Source organism: Lepidochelys olivacea, assembly GCF_965140295.1.
Source record: "Lepidochelys olivacea isolate rLepOli2 genome assembly, chromosome: 3".
Taxonomy (NCBI): Eukaryota; Metazoa; Chordata; order Testudines; family Cheloniidae; genus Lepidochelys; species Lepidochelys olivacea.
The window spans coordinates 174,301,168-174,321,487 of NC_140413.1; the positions used below are offsets into that span (position 1 = coordinate 174,301,168).

General features: G+C 42.1%; 1 protein-coding gene across 3 annotated transcripts in view; it reads left to right on the forward strand.

Annotated features, from left to right (window-relative positions):
• The window catches only part of PPM1B (protein phosphatase, Mg2+/Mn2+ dependent 1B), a gene marked incomplete at its 5' end in the record, with an annotated part of 101,054 nt that overhangs the window by 17,050 nt on the left and 63,684 nt on the right, over positions 1 to 20,320 (forward strand). The gene's annotated exons all lie outside the window — the stretch shown is intronic.

The window sequence follows — 20,320 nt, forward strand, 5'->3', positions numbered from 1 at the left end:
TGTGAGAATTCAGACTTTAGAAGCAAGCACTTAATGAGGCCTCAGTCAGATAGTTGGTGAGATGCCTCATACTTGAACCTGAGACATCGAGGAGTGCACCTCATAGTCTGATGTCTGACTCAAGAATGGGTATGGTTAGAGCGAAGGACCCTTCATTTCTGCATTCTCATGAAAGTAAGAGGCACTCTTATAAACATAAGAGTTGATTCCCTTCCTAGATCTTCTAAGAGACGGTCTCTCCCCATGTCCAAGTCAAGTGAGTTTTCTCACCCAGGATTCAAGGACTTAGATCCTCTTAAGCTTTGTGACTGTGATCAAAAGGTGCATAAGAGCAAGGCTCTTTCAGCCATTCTTTGCATAAGTAGCACCAACCTCAGTACTAAATAAAACCAAGCACCAAAGAGCCGAAGGACTGCCAATCTTTGGTGCCAACAATAGCCATGTGGATGGAGGCTCCGTCACTGGCGATGCTGCCACAACTCTGGAAGGAATCACTGACTACCAAGAGTTTCTTTACATTGACTCCAGTGGCATGGGGCAACGAGATTCAGCATTTAAGGCTCAAACATTCAACACCACTTCAGAGGATATCTTCATTCTCCCAGACTCTCATTCCCTCTTGTTGTCTGCACCGACCCTCACCAGTGAGATTCTAATCCCAGGGAGAAGCTCATCTCCCATTCCATTCACTGGCAGCAGCTTCCCAATACCAGTACTGATGGCAATGCCAATGGAACTGGACCCAACCTTTTCATCTTCTGGAGAGTCTGATGTTCCAGTGGATCCATCTTCCCCTTCACCAAGAGAGTTCAGTCTGGACAGAGGTTCAAGAGCCTCCTGCTTCCAGCCTTGTCCCTCCAAGTGGGACCCCCCTTTCAGGACCAATGGCACCTGTGACACTTTATGTTGGGCTCACTGGGGGCCACGTGACTTGTATGCACGAAAGCATGAGTCCATGTAATCCCAAAGGGAATCATATCACTCTCCCCTAAGTGATCAACCAGGGAGCCTCCTGAACCTATGGAGGAAGTCAAATTTGATCCACTTGTACCTCCAGTACTGACATGTCATCTTCCTTGCCCAATGAGGTGATTGTTCCAGTCTGGCTTTCTGCTTCAGATTACCATAAACCGTTACAATAACTAATATGGAGTATAGCAGAAGAGCTCTAAATCCCTTAGAGTAGACCCGGGACTTGCAACACAGGCTCTTGGACATACTACAGCCTATACGGATCTAGCCAAATAGTACTCCCAGTTAGAGGCCATATTGGAACTGGCAAGAACTGTATGGTGTGTATATATAGCCACTTCTGTCCCTATCCTTTAGAGGATGGAGAAGTGGTGTTTGTTCTTGGCTAAGGGAGCAGACATCTTGTTCTCTCACCATGCCCCAAGCTCCCTATTCATCCAGGCAGCCATAGAAACATCCAGACAGTAACACCCAGGGGCCACCCTGGCTGACAAGGAGGCCAGAATTTTATACCTCTTGGTGAGAAAGGTATTTACAACTCCTGGGGGAATTCTGCACCAAAAATTAAAAATTCTGTGCGCAGTATTTTGAAATTCTGCATATTTTATTTGTCAAAATAACACACAATATAATCATGCCAATTTCAATTATTTTGGTAATTTATTTCAAAATACTTGTCAGCAAGTATGTCTGTAACAATACAGACCAAAAAAAAAAAGAGGTAATGTATTTTTAACAAATAGATTCCTTATGAGGCATATTAATACATAACTTGGAGTTATTCATTTATATTAAATACAAAAACATTTTTTCCTTCACCCTTCAGAAGCAGTTCAAAGGCTTGGGGGAGTCATGGGTAATGAAGGAGCTGAGGGAGAGGAAAGGAGCTTGAGCGTGAACCTGGAAGGTTATTGGGTGTGGGTGGGAGAAATATGGAACTGGTGACTTTTTTTGTTTTGTTTGGTGGGGGGAGGGATTGCTAGGGAGTTGGGGAGCCTCCCCCATGCAGACCCTTGCTGACCGCAGACCTCTCCCATTCAGTCAGGCACATTTGCCCTGATCCCCGTGTGTCCCTGCAACCCCCATCCCCAGGTGGCCTCATTCAGCCCCTGGCTCAGTGCTGTCACCCAAATAGCTCCTGAGCCCATGCCCCAGCCCCTTAGTACCCTAGTATGTGATTCTCCAGCAGCCCTGGGTGCTGTCTGTCCTCATCTGGTTCCAGGGCTGGGTGCTGTGATGTCATCCAACTGGGTTCTGGCAGCTGGGTGTTCTGGTGCCACGGTGACTTCTGATGGGTGAAAGGCAGAACTGCAGCACTTCTGACAGAATGTATTTTCTCTGTGTGTGTGTGTGTGGGGTGGGTGGGAATTCTACGCCAGATTGGAATTCTGCGCAGTGGTGCAGAATTCCCCTGGGAGTAATTTGGTTCCACCAGCCTTCAATTTAGAATCTCCCACTATGAGGCTCTCCTGCCAACATGATTTTTTTAAAAACTACTCCAAGTTCATGGACTCTAAAGAGAAGTTGTCCAAGGAAGATAGGGCCTGATTTCAAGCCCTTATCAGTGAAGTAAGATTGGTGGCAAGAACCTTGCTACAAGCTGCTGTTGACTCTGATGCTTTAGAGTCCATGGCGAGAGCTATAGTGATGTTCCAGGAATCTTGGCTACTCTTTTCAGGGCTTCCCAGGGAGATATAGGACACACTGCAGGACTTGCCCTTTGATGAAATCTGCCTTTTCATCAGAAGGCAAACTAGCCTTTGCATTTGCTAATGGACTCCAGGGAAATTGTCCGCTCACTGGCCATATATACACATCAGCCCCGAAGAGGAATTACTATAAACCTTACAAGCTGAAGTTCTTACAGCAGTTGTACTACCAATGTTCTTACGAGCCACATCACAAAAGGCAGAGGGTACAAAAATTCAGATACGCTTCCCCGTCTGCCTCTGCTGCAACTACCCAACCTCACCCTCCAACCAAAAGATGCTTTAGATTGGATGCTTGAGAGGTGCAAGCCAGTTTTGATGCCATCTCCACCTGACTCCCAGATCCACTTTGGTGAACGCTTGACACAATTTCCCCACTATTGGAGGGCAGTAAAGTTGGATGTTATCCACTCTGGATACACCATTGAGTTTCTCTCCCCTTCCCTCTTCAGGGTCCTCTCTTGTGAGGAGATCCTCCTACAGGAGGTAGAATCTTTCCTACACTGGGAAGCAATAGAGCGAGTAACCTTTCAGCATAAAAGAAATGTTTTGCTCCAAATATTTTCTAGTCCCCAAAAAGACAGGAGGGTTCAGACCAGTCCTCCTCCAACAACAACTCAGTGTCCTTATTCGTAAGATAAAGTGCTGCATGCCAGTTTATTGGCATCGATTATACCATACCTAGAAAGATGCGTGGTTCACAGCTTTCAATATGAAAGATGCCTGCTTTCACATAGATATTCATCTTTTCACCAGAAAATCACTATCAATGCAAGGTACTCCCATTCTACCTCGCCGCTTCACCCAGAATCTTTACTAATATGTTTTCTGAAGTAGCTCCACATTTCAGATGGGACAGTTCCACCATCTTCCTGTATCTAGATGACTGGCTTCCTACAGGGACATGTGCAAAAGTCCATAGCATTTACCTCATTGCTGCTCCTTCTCCTAGCATTTCTGCATATCTCCGTGAACATAGAGAAGTCTACTCTGAGACCCAGATTATAGATTTAACAGGGCTAAGGTTTATCTCCCTATGGACCGATTCCAAGCTACTGACAGACAGAGCAATTTATACATAACCCTTGGACATCAATCCGGGTATGCCTTTCCCTCTTGGGTCACATAATCTCATGTATCGAATGATGATATTTGCTAGATTCCACCTCTGCTGCCTGCAAGCTTAGCTTTGAACAGTATATATCTGTGGTCTCCAACCTCTTTATGCACAAGATCACTTTTTGAATTTAAGTTCAACCCAGGATCTACCCTGCCCCTTCCTTTAGGTCCTGCCCTGTTCACTCCATTCCCTCCTCCCTCTGTCACTCGCTCTTCCCTATCCCTCAGGGGGTTGGAGTGCAGGAGGGGGTACAGGCTCTGGGCTGGGGCCAAGGGGTTTGGAGTGTGGGAGGGGGCTCTGGGCTGAGCCTGGGGCAGGGGGTTTGGAGTGCAGGAGTGAGGGTGCAAGCTCTGGGAGGGAGTTTGGGTGCAGGGGTCATATGGTCACACTGCACCTAATCTCAGAATCCACTGGACATTTAATAAGTTTTACTTTTTATTAGTGTCATTTGTTTATAGATCCAAAATCCTTCAGGGATTGTCACAAATCAGTGTAACATTCTCATCTGTGGGGTGTGCATTGGTTGAGCCTGGGGCAAGGGGTTGGGGTGCAGGAATGAGGGGTGCAAGCTCTGGGAGGGAATTTGGTACAGGAGGGGGCTCCAGACAGGGTGTTGGGGTGCGGGAAGGAGTGTGAGGTGCAGGCTCCAGCCGGGAGTTGCTTACCACAGGCAGCTCCCAGTCAGCAGTGCAGCGGGCTTAGGCAGGCTGCTTCCCTGCCGTGGCCCCATGCCGCTCCTGGAAGCAGCTGGCTGCTGGCACGTCTCTGCGGTCCCTACGGTGGGAAGCCGCTCTGCGCATTGCCCCCAGCACCATCCCCGCAGCTCCCATTGAGCCCCACTGCACCAGATTGAGCTTGGCTCCTCAACTGATTCACCTGGAGTGGCACTCAGGCGAGCTCGGAGGGACTTGGGGCCGTTCGGTCAGGATCGGAGGTGACTTTTAGCAGCCCGGAGATCGCGATCGACTAACAGAGGCTTCAGGATCGACCAGTTGATCGCGATTGATGGGTTGGTGACCACTGGTATATATGCTGAGTAAACCTAGCATAAACTCTGGAGTGACAATCCCCATCAGATAAGGATCTTCTGACCTACTGGAAGGATCTGGCACAAGTGTGAGTGGGCATTCCTTGCTTATCAGCTGTATCTGACAGAAGGATAATCAGAGATGCCTCTTTGTTAGGATGGGTGGCTCACATGGATGATGGTATGGCAGAGGGCACTTGGATTCCCTGGGAAACAGGTGTTCACGTAAACCTCCTGGAACTTGGAGCTGTCGAAGAAGCATGAAGGGCATTCTTATAATTAATCCAGTGTCACCACATTCTCATAATGTCAGACGATATTACCGCAGTATTGTACGTAAACAGGGAGGAGTTGCAATCCATTCACTTCTCTGTAGAAGTGACCAATTTATGGAACTGGTGTATCAAGAATCACATCACACTGTCAGCAGCATACCTCCTAGCAACCCAGAATTCACTGGCAGACCTCTTCAGCAGGCATTTTGTCATGGACCACAGGTGGTAATTGTACATTTTGAAATTGAAATTGTTCAATTTCAGTGTTGAACAGCATCTTTTCTCAGTTGGGATTCCCTATCTGAGACCTGTGTGCCTGTCAGAAAAATAGGAAGCGCATCATATGCTGTTCCAGGGGAGCTCAGGGCCAGTTCTCTAGCAGTGATGCTCACCTACTTCCTTGGGCAGACTGCCTAACTGTGTCTTTCCTCCTTAATTTACTGTTTCGAGTATTATGGAACATTCAAAATGACAGCACACAAGTCATTTTCATCATGCCCACATGGCCCAGGCAGTTCTGGTTTCCAGTTCTCCTGCATGTCAGCCCGACTGCCCATCAGCATTCCTTCCTGCACAGACCTCTTGACTCAAGAGACTGGCAAGATCAGACATCCCCAACTCAGAAGCTCTTCACCTCATGGCTTGGTATTTGGATGGGCATCTGATCTAGAATGTTCCTGTTCCCAGGACACGTAAACTGTCCTTACTAGTAATAGGAAGGACTCAACTTTTTTTTTTTATCTTGAAATATGGAAGCCCTTCTCTATCTGGGCCCAGCACTTCCGCCTCTCCTGAGTAATCTCTGGCTGTGTCCTCCTTTATGAACTGGCACATCTTCCTCCCCCACATGGGGTATGGGCTCGCTTTATGAGATCACAGGCAGCCTCAGCAAAATCACTCCGAAGAAGTACCTCTGCTTGACGTTTGCAATCAGCAGTGTGGAGTTCCGTCCACATATTCACAAAACACTATGCCTTGGTCCAAGCCTCCTTGACCTTTTGCATCCTTTTGAGACAATAGTTTTGCAAGCTGCTATACCACTTGCATCTTTGCACTCTCCTTCTCTCTCAGTATTTCTAGTGAAACATACATAGGCACCAGCCCTCAAAGAAGGAAAGGGCAGTTACTTATCCATTGTAACTGGAGTTCATCAAGATTTGTGGTCGCTATCTATTCCACTATTCATCCTCTTTCCCCTTTGCTTCAAATTCTCTGCGAGTCACCATAAGAGGAGAAGATGGAGACTTATGAGTCTGCGCCACTCCTTTTATTTTTGATATGGACTATGGCGGGAACAACTACACAGGTATGGACCAGTGCACACTACTTAGGCATGTGGAGTGCATGCTTACCTGCAGTGGAATACAGATAGGGATCGCACATCTCCAAGAAATCTAGTTACAAAGGGTAAGTAACTTCCCTTTCTGATGCCCTCTCCCATCTTTCTTTTCTGTTTTTCCCTTTTTGTTTCCTCTCTTTTTATTGCCTTTTATATCACTTGTATTTAATTTTGTGAATAGAAGTTAATATGAATGATAGTTTTATCATCTGTTTGGTAACTTCCACTGTAATGTTTGTTTTATTGAATTTTTAACATAAAAGATGTGTAAAGACGCTCGAATACATCCGACAAGATATGTACAGTTCACCCAGGAAGGGGCAACATACTGTTTGGAGTCTGATTCCCCCTTTGTCAGTTTGTCAGCAGTGTCTGTTGCTGGCTGGCAACAAGATTGCTACATACTGTATTGTGATGCCATCCACTATTTCTGCATAAAAATAATTTCCATGATTATTCCTGGGGGAATTCTGTGCCAAAAAATGAATAATTCTGTGCTCAAGAATTTAAAATTCTACATATTTTACTTGTCAGTTACACAATATAATCATGCCAGTTTCAATTATTGATAATTTATTTCAAAATTTCTGTCAAATATGTCTAACAATATAGACAACAACAAAAAATCAGGAAATGTTTTTTGCAAATAGATTCCTTACTAGGCATATTAATACATAACTTTGAGTAACTTATTTAAACTACAATACAGAAACGTGTTTTTTTTTTTTTTTTTTGTTTGCTGTTTTTTTGCACCCATCAGAAGCAGTGCAAAATCTTGGGTAAGTCAGGGTAAGGGAGGAGTTGAGGGAGAAGGAAGTAATTGCTGAGAAAGAGACTGGGAATGAACCTGGAGGGTTGTTGCTTGTGGGTGGGAGAAATATGGAATAAGGAGTTTTTGTTTTGTTTTTATTTATTTATTTATTTTGAGGGGGGATGGATTGTTCGGGAGTTGGGGAGCCACCCCATGTAGACCCTTGCTGACACCTGACTTCTCCCATTCAGTTAGATACATCTGTCCGCACCCCCCCTTCCATGTGTCCCTGCATCCCCACTCAGCCACCCCCATCCGCATGTGGCTCTTCACCCCCTCTCGCATTCAGTCCCTGCCACAGTTTGTGTCCCCCCCCCACTAGCCCTTTTGAACCCCAGTGTGTGACACCTCACTCTCCCCCCCCCCCCCCCCAGTAATCCTGTGTGCTGTGATCTGTCTGTCCCCCCTCCTTGCTTGGCCCTGCCGGCCGGGCGCTGTGAGGAATGCATTCTCTCCTCCCTGTGTACTACAGACTGCTACTGCTGGTGAGCCAGCTGTCTCTGATCTGGTGCCACAGCAGTCCCTGGTGGGCGAAAGGGGTAACTGCAGCGCCTCTCCAGCAGAATGTATTTTCTGCAGACATTTTTTTGTGGGGACATGAATTCTGTGCGTATGCAGTGGTGCAGAATTCCGCAGGAGTACATGATAGTTTGGAGATAATTGCATCAGTAAAGGTTAGGGTTGTGCCCTGTTCTGTTCGAGTCCCTTGTTGATAAAGCAAATTTAGTATAGACTACTTAAAAGAATGGATTAATTTTCTATCCTAGTTCTAGTTTTATTAGATTTTAAGACTTGCTTTATATATTTGAAGACAAGAACCAAGATGTTTTCATGTGATTATTCTTCCTTCTGTTACCTATTTAACACTCTTCTCCCACACTAACTTAAGGTGCTTGATGGAATTATTTTAAGTCTTTTTTGTTGTATCCTTCTTTCTCTTTTCCTTCTCTGTATGTTGGCCAAACATTTCACTCAGCTTCCATTTTATAGCTTGTCCTCCCCAGTGTTGGTTCCTCCTTTGTTTTTTCTGATATTTCTTGAAAGAAAATTTCTTCCAGTTTCTATGAAAATCAAATAAAGCCAACGTTTTCTTAGAGGTGCCAGTGTTTGAATGCAATATCTTTTACATGTTTAATATGAGGTTGGTAAGCAATCTTGTAGTAAGGGAATATTGAGGAAAGAGTCTTAAGTTTATGGAGCTATTTTGCAATATTTTTTTTGAACTGGTGTTTTTCTTCTAATTAAATCAGGGGAGGAACGACTGAGAATTTAGTTACCCAGTATGCTGACCTGACCTAATATGCAAATCTATTTCATTCTGGGCCCTATAGAAACTCTAAAATATTAGACTTCTCCTGGGACAATTTATCATACCAGTATTACAAAATGTCCTTAATTGAGAAGGCGGGAAGTCTTCCATTCTAACACTCGTGAACGTTACTGTAACTGTTTCTATTGCAAACTCACTTTTTAATGCAGCATTCCCAAGTAAAAATCAGTTATTAATTATAGTTTTAAAATGGTTTTCTAATATGTTAGTGCATTACTTTAAGAACAGTTACAATTCTGTACAACTTTCTGAAAACACTAATGTAGTAGTGAAAGTGTTTAATGGGATAGAATTTTTTTGGATGTATTTTGAAGATTTTGCGATGAATTCTTTTGTATGCTTGGTAGTAATAAAATTCCACATCCTCCTTATCCCACATTCTTGATTTCCAATTAGAGGGCATTCATTCTCTACTGTGGACTTCTCTTGGTGCTCTCCCACCCTACTAGCAAAAGATTTCTGTGCCTCATGTAGCTATCCTTCGGTTAATTCTTATTTTTCGTTACAGCACAACTTCTATAGCTGTCACTTAAGTAAGTGCATTTCCAGCATGGATTGACATTTCCACAGCCTCATGGGGTTTTCTGCAATGTCGAGAGGAATTAATATTTCCTAAATTTCCTGAGCACTTAGTGTTTGCTGACTTTCCTTTAATATGTTTAAAAAAATCAAATCAGTAGCTACTAGCTAACAAGTCATTTCAATTGTGGAAGCTCTTGTGAAATTATTTCTTTATCCTTTGGCTTAATTCTGTGGTATCATCTGAGTTTCCAGCTTTTCTTGTTTTTAGAAAAGATATTTCCTGTATGTGAACTGGAGCTCTTTCCATCACCAAAATGGTTCTGCTTGACAGGTTGTGAATACTTTTGGTACCAAATTCCCATTTAAACAATTGTGAAAAAGTAATTACTCATAAGCTTTCCAAATTTTCTTCAATGTGGGATTACTGATGTGTAAATATTTGCCGTATTGAGGCCTACGTTTTTCTTCATATAACTAGACTTCCAACAAAGGAGGGATAGCTCAGTGGTTTGAGCAGTGGCCTGCTAAACCTGGGGTTGTGAGTTCAACCCTTGAAGGGGTCATTTAGGGATATGGGGCGAAAATTGGTTTGATGAGTTAATTGGGGATTGGTCCTGCTTTGAGCAGGGGGTTGGAGTAGATGATCTCCTGAGGTCCCTTCCAACCCTGAGATTCTATGATTTTATGAATATGGGATTTTTACTAACTTGGAATCGCATTTTTGCAGATCAGAAACTCATTTGTCTGATGCAGTCTTCAGGGCTATCTCTTTGGGAGAGAGAAAGTGTGTGTGTGTGTGTGTGTGTTTAAAAAAAAACGAAAACAGTTATTCAAAGTTTGTACACTTTTTATATTCTACAGAAGTTGATTACCCTTTTTTGATGGATGTGGCAGAAACTAGTCCCTCTAACTCTTCCATGCCTGCATTGGTTCTGCATTGCTAATACTAGTTTAAAAACTTGTTTTTGTTAATATAGTAATTAAATGTGCCAGATACACAGGAAGCAATGCAGTGAGTAAAGAATGCTTTTTTACATACTCACTTTTCTGACCAAAGCTACACTTTTTATATACCAGTTGAATTCTGTTTATCAGATATTCTTCTGTTATGCTGGAGCTAGCTATTATATGTAGAAAACTCATTGCTTTGTCTATAAACATGTTTTACTCAAGGAAAAAATGAGCTGTTTTATCAGGAACTGCGCTCTTGAGCTGTTTAAAGGAGCGGAGACATAATTGTCAAATGATTAAAACTGATGGTTCTACTGAATTATTTTGAATTATGACAGAAGAATGAAACCAGTAGATTTTATTTCATATTCTCATTATGGTCCTTCCAATAGAACTTGGGTGTTTGCTTTACCTAGAAAGTGATTAGGTACTGCATTTTTAAAATACCCCTATTTGAATATGTTTCATCCTTGTGTTCAAATCATTGGCTTTGATCTTGAATTAATTGAACTATTATGTTTATCTCTTTAAAAAAATATTTAAAAACAATTGAAAGTCATTTTCCAGTGCTTTACCATGGTGACTTAACAAAAGATGCAAAAACACTACCCTTCCATATTATTGTTAATCTTTATAACTGTTGTTTCATTTTATTACCATCTCTTGTGTTACTTGAGTGCTCATTTGATGTACTGATAACAATGCTCAAAAGTATTCTGAACCTGTTCCCGTGTTTCAGATATCGTAACTTGGGAAAGGAGGTGGAGGAAACCATTCAGTCTGCTAATCGAACACCTGAAGTCTTTCATCCATAGAATTATAAGCTTCTGTCCTTGGAACTTCCAACCTGATTATTTGTGGTATTTTGTTTAATGTAGGCAGGTCTAAAGTGGACTGTGTATATTTTGTAGCCTTCTTGTCGTGGACTGTACAGTACTGGTGACTGTGTACATTAGCACTACATACAAAATATTTGGATTTTCTTGTTAGGGTAAAAGGTAATGGAAAAACACTTGAAAATTTAACAGTATATTGAAACTGCTAAGAGTGCAGTGTGCTCTAGTTGTTAGGGCACTGGACTGGGAATTGGGGGTTTGGGTTCTGTACTTGATTTTGACTTGTGTGACCTTGGGCAAATCATTGAACTTTTGCTTCCCCATAAAGAAAATGGGGATAATTTTCCTTTGTAAAGTGCTCTGAGATCTACAGATGAAGTTCTGTGTTCAAACTAAATAGTATTTTTACAAACCAAATACACAATGAATTCTGAATTTTCTCTCCTCCATAGATAGGATGAGTTCTACTGAAAAATCTGATACTTTGACACAGGATAGAAGGTATAGATTTAAAAAAAATGTCTGTAGAGCAGTTGAAACTTCCCCCCCTTACTATATTTAAAATTCGAGTAAAAATCCAGGTTTTTATTTTATAACTTGGGTTTTGTCTCTTAAACTTTTAGAAATTAAGAATTTTGTCATGGTGAAAGTGGTACTGTGCAGTTTCTATTGAATTTAAACTTTCACTGTTTTAGTGCAAAGAGAAGCTTTATCTTTTTGGCTTACCTTGTGGTAGACCAGGACTTGAGGAACGTTCTTAATTCTAGAATGATCTTGTGTGAGTAAAAAATCTGTGATTTATCAGATTTGTACCTACTTTTTAAAGTTGTAGAAATCTATATTAAAGTTCAATACCTAGATTCTAACTTAACCAGTGAAATGGAACTTGCCTTGCTTCCAAAAAAAAAAAGTGTGCAGAATTCTAGCTTTATTATAGAAAGTGAAGTGCCTCAAAACAAAAGCTCTGAGTCTTTTCAACCATAATACTACTGGTGTAGATGAAACAATTACCATGAGAGTTGACTGTTGCATAGTGCAGTTTAATGGGTTTGAAAGAAACTAAAGGAAAGTATAATGGACTTCTTACAGGTACCATCATATTTAAAAATAAAAAATATTTTTCTTTCTGATTTTGTATACCAAATTTTGTATAGTCTTTTAGCTTTAAACGATCAGTTAATTGTACACTTCAAAAAAACAAACTATCGTCTGACCCCTTTCCCTGCAAATATGTACCAGAAATTTTCTAACTTTCAAAAGTTCTACAGGTACATTTCCCTTTCTTCCATTCTCAAACCTATCGCAGGTAGTTGGGACCAGTTGAAATAAGAAGGTCTCAGGCTTCCTAAAGCACTCCGCTGACTGGCACTATTGACTTTTTATTCCAATGTATGAAGGCTCCTGACTTAGAAAAGCTTACGATATACCAAAGTGACCTATTTCAGAGTAGCAGCCGTGTTAGTCTGTATCCGCAAAAAAGAACAGGAGTACTTGTGGCACCTTAGAGACTAACAAATTTATTAGAACATAATCTTTCATGGGCTGCAGCCCACTTCATCGGATGCATAGACTGGAAGAGAGAGAGAGAGAATACAAATTGTAAATTACCAGCAGGACAGTCGGGTGGGAGGAGGTATTGGTTCATATTCTCTGTGTGTATATAAAGTCTGCTGCAGTTTCCACGGTATGCATCCCATGAAGTGAGCTGTAGCTCACGAAAGCTCATGCTCAAATAAATTGGTTAGTCTCTAAGGTGCCACAAGTACTCCTTTTCAAATTGTAAGAGGCTAATTAATTAAGATGAGCTATTATCAGCAGGAGAAAAAACCTTTTGTAGTGATAATCAAGATGGCCCATTTAGACAGTTGACAAGAAGGTGTGAGGATACTTAAGGAAATAGATTCAATATGTGTAATGACCCAGCCACTCCCAGTCTCTATTCAAACCCAAGTTAATGGTATCTAGTTTGCACATTAATTCAAGCTCAGCAGTTTCCCCTTGGAGTCTGTTTTTGAAGCTTTTCTGTTGCAAAATTGCCACCCTTAAATCTTTTACTGAGTGGCCAGAGAGGTTGAAGCGTTCTCCTACCGGTTTTTGAATGTTATGATTCCTGATGTCAGATTTGTCCATTTATTCTTTTGCGTAGAGACTGTCCGGTTTGGCCAATGTACATGGCAGAGGGCATTGCTGGCACATGATGGCATATATCACACAGGTAGATGTGCAGGTGAATGAGCCCCTAATGACGTGGCTAATGTGATTAGATCCTATATGGTTTCACTCGAATAAATGTGTGGACATCGGGCTTTGTTGCAAGCATAGGTTCCTGGGTTAGTGTTTTTGTTGTGTGGTGTGTGGTTGCTGGAGTGTATTTGCTTCAGGTTGTGGGGCTGTCTGTAAGCGAGGATTGATCTGTCTCCCAGGATCTGTGAGAGTGAGGGATCATTTTTCAGGATAGGTTGTAGATCTTTGATGTGCTGGAGAGGTTTTAGTTGGGGGCTGAAGGTGACAGCTAGTGGCATTCTGTTATTTTCTTTGTTGGGCCTGTCCTGTAGTAGGTGACTTCTGGGTACTCTTCTGGCTCTGTCGATCTGTTTTTTCACTTCAGCAGGTGGGTATTGTAGTTGTAAGAATGTTTGATAGAGATCTTGTAGGTGTTTGTCTCTGTCGGAGGGATTGGAGCAAATGCGGTTGTATGGTAGAGCTTGGTCATAGACAATGGATCGTGTGGTGTGTCCTGTATGGAAGCTGGAGGCATGTAGGTAAGCATAACTGTCAGTCGGTTTCTGGTAAAGGGTGGTGTTTATGTGACCACCGCTTATTAGCACAGTGGTGTCCAGGAAGCGGATCTCTTGTGTGGACTGGTCCAGGCTGAGGTTGCTGGTGGGATGGAAATTGTTGAAATCATGGTGGAATTCCTCAAGGGCTTCTTTTCCATGGGTCCAGATGATGATGTCATCAATGTAGCGCAAGTAGAGTATGGGCGTTAGGGGATGAGAGCTAAGGAAGCGTTCTAAGTCAGCCATAAAAATGTTAGCATACTTTGGGACCATGCAGGTACCTATAGCAGTGCTGCTGACTTGAAGGTATATATTGTCCCCAAATGTGAAATAGTTATGGGTGAGGACAAAGGTCAGCCACCAGATTTGCCGTGACATTACTGGGGATACAGTTCCTGATAGCTTGTAGTCCATCTTTGTGTGGAATGTTGGTGTAGAGGTCTTCTGCATCCATAGTGGCCAGGATGGTGTGTTCTGGAAGATCACCGATGGATTGTAGTTTCCTCAGGAAGTCAGTGGTGTCTTGAAGATAGCTGGGAGTGCTGGTAGCGTAGGGTCTGAGGAGAGAGTCCACATAGCCAGACAATCCTGCTGTTAGGGAACCAATACCTGAGATGATAGGACGTCCAGGATTTCTAGGTTTATGGATCTTTGGTAGCAAATAGAATACTGCTGGTTGGGGTTCTAGGCGTGTGTCTGCACAGCTCTGTTCCTGTGCTTTTTCAGGGAGTTTCTTGACAGATGGTGTAGTTTCTTTTGGTAATCCTCAGTGGGATCAGAGGATAATGATCTGTAGAATGTGGAGTTTGAGAGCTGCTTAGCAGCCTCTTGTTCATATTCCAACTTATTCATGATGATGACAGCACCTCCTTTGTCAGCTGTTTCGATTATGATGTCAGAGTTGTTCCTGAGGCTGTTGATGACGTTTTGTTCAGCACAGCTGAGGTTATGGGGCAAGTGAAAAATTGATCCCTCTCTGTCTCAGATCTTGGGAGACAGATCAGTCCTCGCTTACAGACAGCCCCAGAACCTGAAGCAAATACTCTCCAGCAACCACACAACAAAAACACTAACCCAAGAATCTATCCTTGCAACAAAGCCCGATGCCAACTCTGTTCACATTTATTCAAGTGACACCATCATAGGATCTAATCACATTAGCCACGCCATCAGGGGCTCATTCACCTGCACATCTACCTATGTGATACATGCCATCATGTGCCAGCAATGCCCCTCTGCCATATACATTGGCCAAACCGGACAGTCTCTACTCAAAAGAATAAATGGACACAAATCTGACCCCAAGAATCATAACATTCAAAAACCGGTAGGAGAACGCTTCAACCTCTCTGGCCACTCAGTAAAAGATTTAAGGGTGGCAATTTTGCAACAGAAAAGCTTCAAAAACAGACTCCAAGGGGAAACTGCTGAGCTTGAATTAATATGCAAACTAGATACCATTAACTTGGGTTTGAATAGAGACTGGGAGTGGCTGGGTCATTACACATATTAAATCTATTTCCTTAAGTTAAGTATCCTCACACCTTCTTGTCAACTGTCTAAATGGACCATCTTGATTATCACTACAAAAGGTTTTTTCTCCTGCTGATAATAGCTCACCTTAATTAATTAGCCTCTTACAATTTGTATGGCAACTTCCACCTTCTCTCTCTCTCTGTGTGTATGTATGGGGTGTGTGTGTGTATATGTGTGTGTACATATGGTAAGATAGATATATATATGTATATATCTTACTATATGTTCCATTCTATGCATCCGATGAAGTGGGCTGTAGCCCACAAAAGCTTATGCTCTAATAAATTTGTTAGTCTCTAAGGTGGCACAAGTACTCCTGTTCTTTTTCAAGGTGACCTAGTTTATCCAGTTTGCAATAGATTTTCATTTGAAGATTTGTAGTAGAATTAGGCTTCCAGAAAGGAGGCTGCTAGTCAGGATGTCAGAGACCTACTTTAAAAATCAAGAAAGTCTTCTATAATTAGGACATAGAGGCCCCTTTTCTGTTAGTGCCTAGTGTGTTATAAAGCCATTCAGCACTCCTACTTCTGTATAGATGGGGTGTATAGATGAGCCTCAATCTGAGCTTAAGTACAGGGTGATCTGTTGGCAGAAAGATCTTTTCCAAAAGGCAGACATAGTGGTCTGAACCTTAGCCATCATGTTGCCAGGTTTCTGAAGGCTTCTTGCTGTCATTTCAGTTATCCATGCTTTCAGCCATCAACTTTGTAAGAAGAGTCAAAGTGAATCTGGAGTCTTTCAAGGTATCTTTCCTCCATTTTCTCCCTGAAATGGACTACCCTTGGCCAGTTATAAAATTAATCCTTCTGTTCCCTTAAATCCCTGTTCATGTACCCTTCCTCAGACCAAAACAGGATGTTGTGAAATTTTGTTGCAAAAGAAAGTGGTAATGTGAAACAGGCTCTTTCTTATTTGAAAAGAGACCAAAATAATTCCCCAATGGATTAGGTTATAAATTGGATTGGCCTATATCCTCAACAACAAAATACCTTCCTTAATAGGTGTTGAAGATCATTCTGCAAGAAGTGCCTACTTCCTTGAGCTTATTAGTAGACCCTGTTCTCTGTTCATTCCTTTCTATGCCACTTTCTGTTTTCATTGACAGATGCAGCCTTTGACCACAATATTCTCGAGGCTGCCAGTTGCCTCCTGGCTAGTAAATGATCTATAATAGAGAAGGAAAAGGTTTTGTTTTTTTTTAAACTGGGGTGGTAATTTTCTCATGGATAGGACAGCCACTATTCCAGATGAGCCTATTCTATGAAATTTGTTTAATTGGGGGCTGTTGGTCTCAACAGTTTTGGAAAATCTCTGCTTGTGAGCTGCAGCAGTTTCTTGTGCCACCAAAGATGAAGGATACGAAACTGGGTTTTTGAGTGAACATAATTTAGTTATAGCCAATGGGAAGGATGACTTGTAGCTGAAGAAGAACTGTCTCATGCATTTAAAATTCTCCATTAAGATGAATTAGCGAATATAGGCAAAAATACTCCTTGCCCTTAGTGTGGGAAGGGAGTAACAAGAGTGATATGCAGATCATTAGGTTGTACCTATGAAAAATGCGTTAGTGGAGATAAGTTCTCTTCTTCCTTTTATTTGCTTTACTTTCTCTTTCCCCCATCCCATTTCTTTGCAGTTACCTTTATCCTTTTGACTATTCTTTTCAGAAGTGGGAGGAATTGTATTTGTAAGTCACCTCTCCATTTCTTCCCTCCCTCCCCCTCTTATTTGGCTTATTTCCTGTCATTGCCACTTGAAAAGAAAAGCCTTAAGAAATGGGTGCTGCCATACTTTAATTGTGAAGCTGTGTGGGTAGGTGTCATGGAATATTATGCTTGCTTCATGCTGTTACCAAGGAAACAGAAGATGCAGATTCTATAAGATCTCTAGGGGTGAATGAAAAGGCAGTTTAGTCTCGGAGAATCATGTGCAGAGAGCAGAAGAAAAGTCTCGCTCCTTTGGTGAGTGGATTGAAGGGTTGAGTACTCACCCTAAAGTTTCTCGGTTCTCCTTCATGGAGAAGGAAAAAGGGGTCAACCTGCTTGACTGGGCTATTGAGTGGTGGCATCTTCAAATTTCTAAACCAACAGTGGAGGTAAAATTACCTGAGGGCTTTCACCACAGATACAGAAATAGCTGAATCTTATCATTCAACCTACAATTCTTCTTTTCTTGATCCTGAATTTTTTCTTTTCCTACCGTATTACAGCCTTGTACGTTAGCTCAGTAGCAGTACTGGGCTCTAAGTACATTTTGTTTCCTCCACGTATAGGCTGCATTATTTTTAAATAACTGTAATGAAATACAGGACACAGTGTTTGGGGAATAGGTTTGCTACACACACAACATACCTGAGACAAACTCAAAATCAAGGAAATGAAAAATTAAGTCATGAGGAGTACCACCCATAAGTATGCACCTTACTACTACAACTACTGTACACCACATACCTCTACAATGAAGAGCATTGGGAACCTCTGTTAGATCTGCTTATAGACTTTCTTAGCCACCTTTCTTTAGTTAGGCTGATTTGGGTTTTCAGTGACCTGCATCTGCACTGAAGCTCTCTTTTTATGAAGGAGGTAGAACATTGGCTCCCATCCTCAGCTTCAGCACTGGTCTTGCAACTTCCTTAAGAAAAGACTCAGACACTGTTCCTGTGAAGTCAGTGACTCAGTTGACACCAACTAGACCAGGGGTTCTCAAACTGGGGGTCAGGACCCCTCAGGTGGTCACGAGGTTATTACATGGGGGGGTCGTGAGCTGTCAGCCTCCATCCCAAACACCGCTTTGCAGCCAGCATTTATAATGGTGTTAAATATATAAACAAGTGTTTTTAATTTATAAGGGGGGGGTCGCACTCCGAGGCTTGCTATGTGAAAGGGGTCACCAGTACAAAAGTTTGAGAACTATTGAACTAGACCTATTTTCCAGTGCCATTTGAATTTGACAGTGCATGCTCTGGCACAGTCCTCAGACTCCTTTAGTGTTGGTCTTACATCCTGTTTTGCCTGTGCTTTCCTGATATACATTCTGCCCCTACTCCGCATATTTCCTCTGTCAGAGCTCAGTCTCCAAGCAAAAACAAGAAAAGAGGCACTATAGCTCTGATTCTGATGAGGCCCTGAAGAAAGAAGCAGCACCAGTGATCTGATGAAACCCTGGCACTACCAGCACTAATGCTGTTTTTGGTACCTCACCGCTGGGCAGTAGATGTATGGGTGGGAATACAGAGGAAATCCCTGCTTCAACCCCACAGAAAGGAATGTTTTGTCCTTGCTCACTCTGGAACAGAACTGATGACATTTGGTATCTTCCTTGATAAACAGATGTATTGTGGTAGATCCGCACTTGGAGAATGTGTTGAACCACTGAGTCCTTAAGAGACTGTTTATGCTGGTCCCATTTCAGTCTGTTCAGGGCGTCTCCTTGAGTGTTCTTTGTCTTGGCAGATGTGGAACCGTCTGGTGTTTGTGATGATAAATACACTACATCCAAACTTTACATCTTTCTAACACAACATCGGGGAATGAGCTTCCCCTTGCTTGTTTTACTAAAGTATGATGGTGATATCTAGTTGATTTATATCATCCTTCTTGAGGGGGAGGGACTGAAAGATTATAATGTCCAATGTATTGCTTGGAGCTGTGTAATACTGAAGTGTAATCTGGATTCCTACTGATTCCAAAGACTTCAAACCTGTAAGTCTTGAAAGTGGAATCTCCAGCCGTGGTTGAAGTCCTCTGTAGTTACTACAGCCATTGGGATTGGAGAGTTAAAGGTGGTGCATAGTGGAAGTTCAAGTCTTCTAACCTTCATGATATGTAATTGCTTGTACTAGGAACTAATATGGGCTTTTTATGAAACTTAGAATGAAATTAAATAGTTCTTTATTTTTAATCAATATGTAAAAGCCTTTTGTTGTCCATAGGCATAATTTCTGGCTTTTTTTTTTATGAAGCAATTACAAGTAAGATTTAATTCAAAATAAAACACTGCTTGGGTGTGCTGTGTTACAGTAATTGGGATGTAATGCTGCCAAGATTCCTGATATTTTAAAAATGCCATGCGCTTGTAGTGGCTTTTTATCCCAGGACCTCAATGCTGTACAAGCAATAATTACACCTGGTAAAACTTGTGTGAGGGATCATTACCCATCTTGCAGGTGCATAAAACTTAGACACATGGTAACTTAACTAAGATAATGCCAGAGTAAGAACCCAGGATCCTTGACTCCTTCATGTGTTCTACCTATTAGAAAATACTACTTCTATCAAATGAAGGCTGGTCTGCTGAAATCTGCTTTCCATTGAGTGTAGAACATGCTAAATAAAAGCAGGTTTTTTTTTCTAGGGTAGTTCCTCTGTGTGCCTTAACTGTTTCCAGCAAGTAAAACTTAGTTTATTCATCCTTGCATGTATTTTGCCTTTGATTCCTTCTTTGGGCCAATAAATGTAATACAGCTTTGCTTGCCTTTTCACCCTTTCCTAACTTCAGAGATTCAGTCTTGCAAATGGTGGTAAAACTTTGCTGGTCTATAGTGTGATGGGTTCCCCCTGGAATTAGAGTACCATTGAGCCCTTTGATCTACTAGCCTGGGCGCTCTCTCACACTGTGCTGCTGTGACAGTTTGCAGACCTGCTTCCGGCTCTACACTTCTTCCAGTATTCACACAGGTAGGAATGCGCCTAGCTGTAGTTACATGCAGGCTCTCTGACCTACCTACTGCATGAACCAACAATAAAGAGGCTACAGCCAAAATAACCACCAGCTTCCCACCTTAGGACCCCTCTACTGGAGTGTAAACCCAGAGTTATACCATCTTGCGCTGTACAGGGAACTGTACAGTGTGAGGTCCTAGAGTTCGCCCCGCTCTCAAGTTGGAGAGGAAATACAACACCCCCTGGAGCTAAGATTCCCAAGCACTTCACTCCAACTTACTGGTTTAGATTAAAACATAAAATAAGTTTAAGTGATACCAAACAAATCAAAGCAGATCACCTAGTAAACAAACAAGAATGCAAACCAAGCATAAGATACTAGAAAGGATATGAATTAGCAGATTCTCATCTTCTCTGATGATACAAGCTGCTGTAATGTCATTAGTCTACC